We start from the raw sequence: 8310 nt of genomic DNA on the forward strand, positions 1-8310 counted from the left end.
GACTGGGACACCTCAGGAGCCTCACAGCCTGGCGCCGCGCCGCACCTTGCCACCGAGCGCCCTTGGGAACCTGCGCCTTCTTCCCTCCCCTGCCCATCCATGGGCCCTTCTGTCTTCTGGACCCTACGGGCTGGAGGGGCGCCTTCCAGAGCGCAGGGCTCAGCAGCTGGGCTGCCCTCGGCTCTGCCTCCAGTCGCTCCAAGCGGGCTAAGGAACCCGCGCTGGGCACTTGCAGCGGTGTAAGGAAACCAGACGCCACAAGGCTAGGGGCACCGAACTGCGGGGCTGAGAAGGGAACTCCTAAGGGAAGAGGGAGACAGGACAGGGACAGCCACTATGTCCTTCCCGCACTTCGGACACCCATAAGGCGGCGCTTCCCAGGTAAGAAGTGCCTTCATGGGGAATGGGGGGCAGCCTGGGTGGAGGGGGTGACCGCCTGGTGCGTGCCTACCCCTGAGCTCTCTCCTCTCCATGTCCCGGGGGGAAGACTGAGGGAGCAAGGCCCGGGTAGCATATCACAGCTTCCTCTAAAACCCCAGTCCCTGACTGAGAACGTTCCATTCCCAAGTGCATGCTGGAAAACCCTGTGACCATGGAAACGTGGGGAACCCTACTATGCTGCTCAGCGAGGTGGGTGGGATCTCAGAGATCTCCCAGTCAGGCCTCCTTTCTTTACAGATGTGTGAGGTGGCCAGAGGACGTTGCGGGGCGGGGAGAGGACCTCCAGTACAGAGCACTGCTCATCTCGCCATATTGTTGCTCATTTGTTGACCTCTATTCTTATCCTGCTCTTTCCTTGGGCTGATCCAAGTTTTCTGTCTCTGGATCGCTCAATTTTCCAGACCAAATGTGGTGGGGGAGGAGAGGGCATGTTGCGCAGCAACCAGAGTCTCATGGGAAAATCCCACCACTGTTACTCAGTTTCTCCCCAGAGTGCCTGGAATACTTTCCTGAGATTTGGTACCAGCTTGACCTTTGACCTGCTGTGTGATCTTGGACAAGTCTATTACTCTCTTTGGTTCTCCATTCTCTATCTATAAAACAGGAGTGGGGGTGATAGGTTGAAATGGTCTCTAAGGCTAACTTCTAGCTCTATCTTTGCAGAGATGGCGGTGAGAGCACAGGTTTGGTCTCTAAATGCGGTTTCTGACCTTCACATTTCCCCAGTCCCCTGGGACTCTGGAACCATAGTAATGGCATAGGGACATCTATCAGAGGAGTTTGAATGAGTTGCCCCTGGGAAAATTCCTGTCCCACCAGCTAGCAGAACGGGGCATTTAGTTAAAGTGGAAGGAAAAAAAGTCGAGTGACCTGGCAGTTCCCTGCTTCCCTCTGGCTCCAGGGAGTTGGAGGGTCTCTGACCTCCAGTGACCTCTTTCTCATTCTTGTAGTTCCTGGTGTCTGCAAGTTCCAGCGCCACTTGCTGCGAAGCTGCTCCACGTTCAGTCTCAGAGGTGGCCTCCAGCTCCACCCCAGCACCGGCTCTTTGCTGCACACCTTATGATAGCCGGCTGCTGGGCAGCGCCCGGCCTGAGCTGAGTGCTGCCTTGGGCATCTACGGGGCTCCCTATGCTGCTGCCCAGAGCTACCCTGGCTACCTGCCCTATGGACCAGAGCCACCCCCACTGTATGGGGCACTGGTGAATCGAGTGGGAACTGGGACTACCTTGCTAGGACATGCAGGCACTGGGGGCATGTGCAGCAGAGACAGGTGAAATCCAGAGTGACCTCTCCAGGGAAAATCTAGGAGGGACACAGAGCCCTAAGGAAGGGAAATGGTTAGGATTGTGTATAAGGGGAAAATATACCTTCAGAGCACTTCAGAATTTACAGATGGTTTACATACTCTTCAGAAAGCATTGGTAGTTCTATTATATCTGTGACGTAGGTAAACCATCCATATTCTCCACTCACAGATGAGGAAGTTGAGATTGAAGTCACAAAGGTGCAGAGCGTCAAGAATAGCTCTGGAAGAAGACTAAAGTTGGGAAGCAGCCCCACTGGTGTGTAAGGGCAGTAAGAACAGCGGCTAGTATTTACCAACATGGTCTTCTCCTGTTATCACCATTTCCGTTTCACCAGGGAGAAACCGAGGCAGAGTGGTTAAACCCTGTGTCCAAGGTTGCACAGCCATGCACATGGTGGGAGTCCTTGACCTCAGCTGCCTGCCCCTCCCCACACTGAGTCCTCCATTCTCTTTTCCTTTCCCGAATCCACAGTATGAATTTAAGGAGGCTGCGGGGAATTTTACGCCCAGCTTGGCCCATCCAGGAGCCTATTATCCCTATGAGCCGACTCTGGGGCAGTACCAGTATGACCGGTGAGGAGTGGGCAAATGGCTGGCTCCCTCCTGCCAGAAAGGGAGGTGGGGTGGGAGGAAGAAGGGAAAGGGAGGGGCAGAATCACACTTCCAGGTGACCCATGCCCCCTGTCCGAAGCCCCTTGTTCCCAGGCTAGAGATTGAGCTGGGCTCTCCCTGCAGGTTCAGTGGGGTAGAGCTGGGCGGTGCTGGACGCAGAAAGAACGCCACCAGGGAGACCACCAGCACGCTCAAGGCCTGGCTCAACGAGCACCGCAAGAACCCCTACCCCACCAAGGGCGAGAAGATCATGCTGGTCATCATCACCAAGATGACCCTCACCCAGATGTCCACCTGGTTCGCCAACGCACGCCGGCGACTCAAGAAGGAGAACAAGATGACTTGGGCGCCCAAGAACAAAGGTGGGGAGGAAAGAAAGGCAGAGACCAGAGCAGAGGAGTCACTGGGCTACCTAAACAGTGACCCCAAAGGTACCCAAATGCCCATCAGCCACCTGCTAGATTTCACAAGCCATCCAGCAGTTTGGGGCAGATTTTCTTTGAAGGCATTCATCCCCTGCACTCACCCCAGGGCCTTTGCCCATGCACATCACTCCTCCTGGAATTCCCTGCAGAAAGAGCTGAGTCTCTACTTGAAACTGTCAAGCCCCCCAAAAGCATTACCTCCGCATCCAAGCCACCGTGTAGCTTCCCAGTTATGCTCTGTCACACCAGCCTGCTTTCTTTCTTTGGCCATTTATCACTCTAAGAACATGCACACACTCAACACCCCTCTAGAAAGCCAACTCTACCAGAAGAGGTCTTACCACTGTGTCCCCTAAATACCCAAGACCTAGGTGAAGCCTGGCACATAGTTGGCCCTCAGCAAACATTCGCTGAATTAAACAATGTAACGGCAGCCACCTGTGGATGCTAAAGTTGGATGAAAAGAGTCCTTTGCCTTCTTTTTACTATTGAGATCCAGACTTGCGGTGGCTTTTCCTTGGCTTCTCAAGGAGGGCGAGTCTTTCAAGGGGCGGTGAATGGAGACAAGCCTGGAGCAAGAATTGTTTCCCTAGGGCGGGCCAGTGGGGGGGGGGGCAGGGTGAGAGCTGGCTTAGCATGGGGTGAGCAGTGCTTCTTGCTAAAAGCTTCTCTGGGATGGGCACTCCCGCGGATTTCCCCTGGGCCCTGGGCTTTTCTCACTTGCTCTTGATTTGGTTTCCTGCAGACGTTACTGCTAGCCAGGAGGCGCAGGGTCTCCCTCTGAGTGACCTGGAAGACCTGGAGGAAGAGGAGGACGAGGAGGAAGCCGAAGAGGAGGAGGCAGTGGTTACTGCGGTGGACAGGCTGGCGGGCTTCCAGAAAGGCGAGCAGTCACTGTCTGTGACCTGCGCCGCAGCTCGGCAGGGCCGGGTGGAGAGCAGGGAGGGCGGCCTGGCGGCGCCCCGCTTCTCCTTCAGTGAGCCCCGCCGGTCGGGAGAAGCTGACTTCATTGCAGCGGAGCCCCGGGGGCCCACGATGATCATGCACTACCCATGCGCAGAGAAACCGCGCATCTGGTCTTTGGCACACACCGCAGCAGCCAACGCGGTGGAAGGTGCATCCTCAGCGCAGCCCAGGCCAAAGAGTCCTGAGTGCCATATGATTCCCGGACAGTCTCTAGGCTTCGCCCGGTGACCCACTTGTGAAGAGTCTTCCCTCATAGCCAAAGCCTTTGGAAACTTCACGTTTACCCTTCAGGGGCTGCCGCTGAACTGTGCGCCCTGCCCGAGGCGGAGGGAGCCTTCAGTGCAGTGCCAGTACCCTTCCGGAGCAGAAGGTAGTGGGTCCCCAATGGCGCTGGGAGCGCCTACCCAAAAGACACCCATCCACCACCCTGCCCAGCCAAGCTCAGGTTCAGATTTGGCAGGAGATTGTCCCATAGCTCCCCCTTCAAATGGATGCTTCCAGATGAAAGTTCTAGTCTTTCATTATAAAGCCAGATAATAGTAATAAGAGAAATTGACCTGGGATCCATATAGAAAGCTGGAAAGTTGGACAACCTGTGAATTCATGGTCCAGGGTTCTTCCAAATGCACTAGGTGTGCTTTGCCACAATTGTCTAGCACAAGGGGTTTTCAGCTGGTCTCCTGTTGTGCTGGTACCCAGGGCTGGACAGGCACCAGAGATTTCTGAGACTTCTGAAAAGGTGAGCCAGAGACATTTTATAGGTTTAAGGTCACTGCTTAAGTACAGCTGCAGCCCTCTCAGGGGCCACTAAAATCCCTAAGGATATAGACATGCCCCTGCATTCCATGTAACTGAGATTGGTGCTGTCCCTGGAGAGGACTCACCTGCAAAGTCTCATTTCCAAGCAGGGTTAGACTGCCAATTGGTGTTGCCCATTTCCAGTTGGTTTATTCTGTGTGCTAAGGACCTGGTGGAAGGGAATTTCACCCCAGGAAGGGACATTCCCTGCTGCAGTCTCTGGCTGGGCACAAATCATGAGTCTCCACACAGCTTGTAGATTCAAACAGCAATTCTTTATTCCCGAACTCACACCGGCTGTCTACAAACACATTCTGGGGGAATCCACGTTCTCTGCCCAAATCCACACTCTGCCTAAATCCACTCTGCATGGGCTTCTGTCTCCCAAATATATATTGTCTGACCCTAAGAACTCAAGAGGAACTCAGCAGCAGGATATGCCCTATTCTAAAGGGGGAACACCATAATCTCCTATTATGCTAAACTGCCCTATTCTAAAGGGGGAACACCCTAATCTCCTATTATGCTAAACCGCCCTATTCTAAAGGGGGAACACCCTAAACACGGATCTGCCCTGGTCCTTGAGCAAGGTCACCTTACATGCAATGTCCTGAAAAATGTCCTATTTCCATGAGTCCTTCCACTAAAGAAACATGGGGGTACGCTGGCAAGGAAATTGTCATACCTACTTGGCTGATGGCTCCCAGCAATTCCCCAGCACTAGGCAACTTTTAGCAATTACTGTCAGAGTGTGCTCTTCATAGTAATTTCTCCCAGGATTAGCCACTGGTTTAGAAACTTGGGTTACATTGTTATTTGAATATATACATGGAGAGTCCAAGCAATACCTCTGGCAAGCATATTGCCTCTAGACTTGTGCTTCTCTTTGGACCAGACACAGCTGACCTCGGATTTCCTAAGAATCAGCACCAAGTGGTCTTTGGGTTTTAATCAACCTTTCCTTTCTCAGCAGGTTAGCGCAATGGCTGCGATTTGCAGAAGAATCTTGGACATGGACCCATTTTTTGAACTCACCTCTGCTCTAAGAAACTGCCAGACCTTGACAGGAACCAGGAGCTCTCACTTTGCCTAAGAGACAAACACACAGAAACCTTCCTGTAGCAGCCAACCTTGCACGAAGAGCTGGTGGCAGGACAGATCTACACCTACCCAGATCCAGCTGAGGAGGAGGAGTCAGGGCATTTTGAGGAAGGCCAGGGAAGCCAGGGAGTCTGCCTTTCTTCTCTGGATGCAGGGCCTGGATGCATTCTCCTTCTCACTCCTGCCCCTCACCCCATTCACTCACTTTGTAGCTTTATGGCTGACCTGGCCCCTAAGGACCACTTGAGTCTTCTCCCCTTCCCCTCTCCTTGTGTCCTTAAAAATAATCAAGCTGAACCTAAGCTGTGCAGCCTATCTGTGCCAGGGGTGCCTAGAAAGGTCAGGGTGGAGGGAGGGGTGGGTCACAGCCAGGAGCTCTGGGGACAGGGCAGCAAGGGGCGAAATGGACAAGGCCGCCCTCCATGGAACCCAGGGCGCCTGGGGTGTAGCAGACCCAAAGTTTTTCCACCAAGCAGCTGAGCCAGGCTGAGGCCCACCTTGGTCGGCGGGTGTGGGAGGTGGCAAGGGGGGCAGGTAAATGTCAGGATATTTAGGAGCAGCATTTGGCCCAGGTTCCTCCTGGGGTTGCAGATTCATGGGGGGAGTTGAATGTGAGAGATGCCAAGGTGCCCACGCGCATGGTGCAGGCTGGATAAGGCTGCCCCAGTTCACACCTGGGGTCCAGAGGGGTGGGATTAGCTGGCCAGAAGAAGCACTGCTGCGGCAGGGGAAGGACCAGGTCAGCGTCCCAGAGGGAAGCTCAGGGAGTGGGGGACCAGAGGGGCTGGAGGCAAGGCAGGGGGTGTGCCTCCAGGGGCTGGGCTGGATCCCTCCAGGACCCTTCTCTCCCACTCCGGCCCCTGCCTGGGCTAGGTGACAGTCTTCCACATCAGCTCTGAGGTCACTGAAGCCAGAAGAATCGCCACAGCAGAGCTGCGGAGGCGGAGGTTGGGAGCAGGAAACAGGGCAGCCTGACCTTAGTCGTCCCCAGACCCTCCCTGGCCCCCCCTTCTTCCTCTCTATAGAAAAGGCCCCCTCGGAGTGGGAAGGGTCCTTAAGGAATCACAAAAACACAAACCTCTTTTTCAGATGAGGCAACTGAGGCCCCATGGGGAGCAGGTGACCGGCTCGGGGTCATGCGTGTCTCTGGTGGAAACAGACCTTAGCTTTCTACTCTGGGCGGCTTTTTGGACTTCTGCTCGCCCACCCTCCGGGAAACCCCCCTCCCTGCTTCTATTTTGCTCCTGGGCAACAGCTGGTCCCATCCCCAGCCTCCCCAGGGACACTCCAGTCGCCCTCACTGACCCGCGGCTTAGGGTCCGGAAAATTAAGCTGCGAAAAGATAAACATTATTTCCAGTCGGCTTTTCGGGATTAACGCTTGTAATAAAGAGCTTTAACTGGAGGTTTCTTTCAAGGGGCTCTCGACCCCACCCCGTCCTGGGGGGCCAGGTAGACCCCTCCGGATATGCCAGCTAGCGGTTGGTGGAGGGGAGAGAGTCCCTTAGCATCACGTGGAGTCAGAGCTGGATGGGACAGATTGGGGAGGAGGTTGGCCTACACTGAAGGTCTTGTGGCTTAGCAGGGGCTAGAATGCAGAGGTCGGTTGGTGGGGGGACCTTGCCTCCCTCTTCTGCAGCCATTCTGCCTTATGCACCCACAGTGAACCTGGACAGGAGGTCCCTCTGGGCTGCCCTACCTTGGCCCTCAGGCCCCCAGGGAGCTGTTTCTCTGGCTCCAGGAACCATCTCTTGACTCAGAGACTGCTCCTCTCTTTCCCAGTCCAGAGCAGCCTAGAATTGTTCCCAAGACCTGGGCCTAACTGGCTGGAGAAAGTGGGGTATGAGAAAGGCTGAAGCAGGCGATCTGGAGTCCCCAAGACCTGCTTTACCTTCTCCGTTGCATTTCTACCTTGTTATGCAGCTTGGACAAGTCCCCTCCCCTCTTCCTTCTCCAGCTTGGCAATACTGAGATAATCTAGGTCTCCATCCTGTGCTTCAAGTCTCCTCCAGAATGGAGGGTGAGCTCCAGGGGTCCAGGCAAAGAGCCTGAGAATGGCATGTCTGAGCCTGTGATTATCCCAGCCTCAGACCCCCAACCACAATCTGTTGCCACTATCTCTGTCCCCACTGAGTGCTTCCTGCAAATCTCCCAATATAATCTCCCAGAATCATATTTTTGAATCCAGTTTTGATTAAACACCAGGGCAAGGGGAGGGAGGGTGCTCCTCTGCTGTCCTCGGGGGAGCCTGCTGGGACCTACGGACAAAGGGACCAACTGTGAGCTCCGAAAAGTGTCAGTACGTGCAGAATGTAGAGCTTGAGGTTTAGATTTGCAAAATCCCTCCATGGCTAAGGCACCTTTCCCATGCCTGGGCAATGCCAGGGGGCTTCTCCCCATAGGGGAGAGGGGACACTCCTCAGGGAAGTTACCCAGGCTCTTCTTCCTTCATTGATTCCTCTTGTGCCAGAAGTCACTACATGGGCACTGGACACACTAGATTTCTGTGGTCACTTTTAACTGTCGATAATAATCAGAACCCGGAGCTCTTATCACGTGCCAGACTCAAGGGTGTGTTGCATCCAGTCCATTTGGTTGCTGTAACAGAATACCAGAGACCCGGTGGCTTATCGACAAAAGCAATTTATTTCTCCCAGTTCTG

At 54.5% G+C, this 8310-nt stretch overlaps 1 pseudogene; it reads left to right on the forward strand.

Annotated features, from left to right (window-relative positions):
* Positions 1 to 336: 336 nt before the first annotated feature.
* Positions 337 to 4120, forward strand: LOC143641209 (iroquois-class homeodomain protein IRX-6-like; annotated as a pseudogene).
* The last annotated feature ends 4190 nt before the right edge of the window (positions 4121 to 8310 follow it).

This window comes from Callospermophilus lateralis, unplaced genomic scaffold (genome assembly GCF_048772815.1).
Source record: "Callospermophilus lateralis isolate mCalLat2 unplaced genomic scaffold, mCalLat2.hap1 Scaffold_9086, whole genome shotgun sequence".
In the NCBI taxonomy this organism is placed as follows: domain Eukaryota; kingdom Metazoa; phylum Chordata; class Mammalia; order Rodentia; family Sciuridae; genus Callospermophilus; species Callospermophilus lateralis.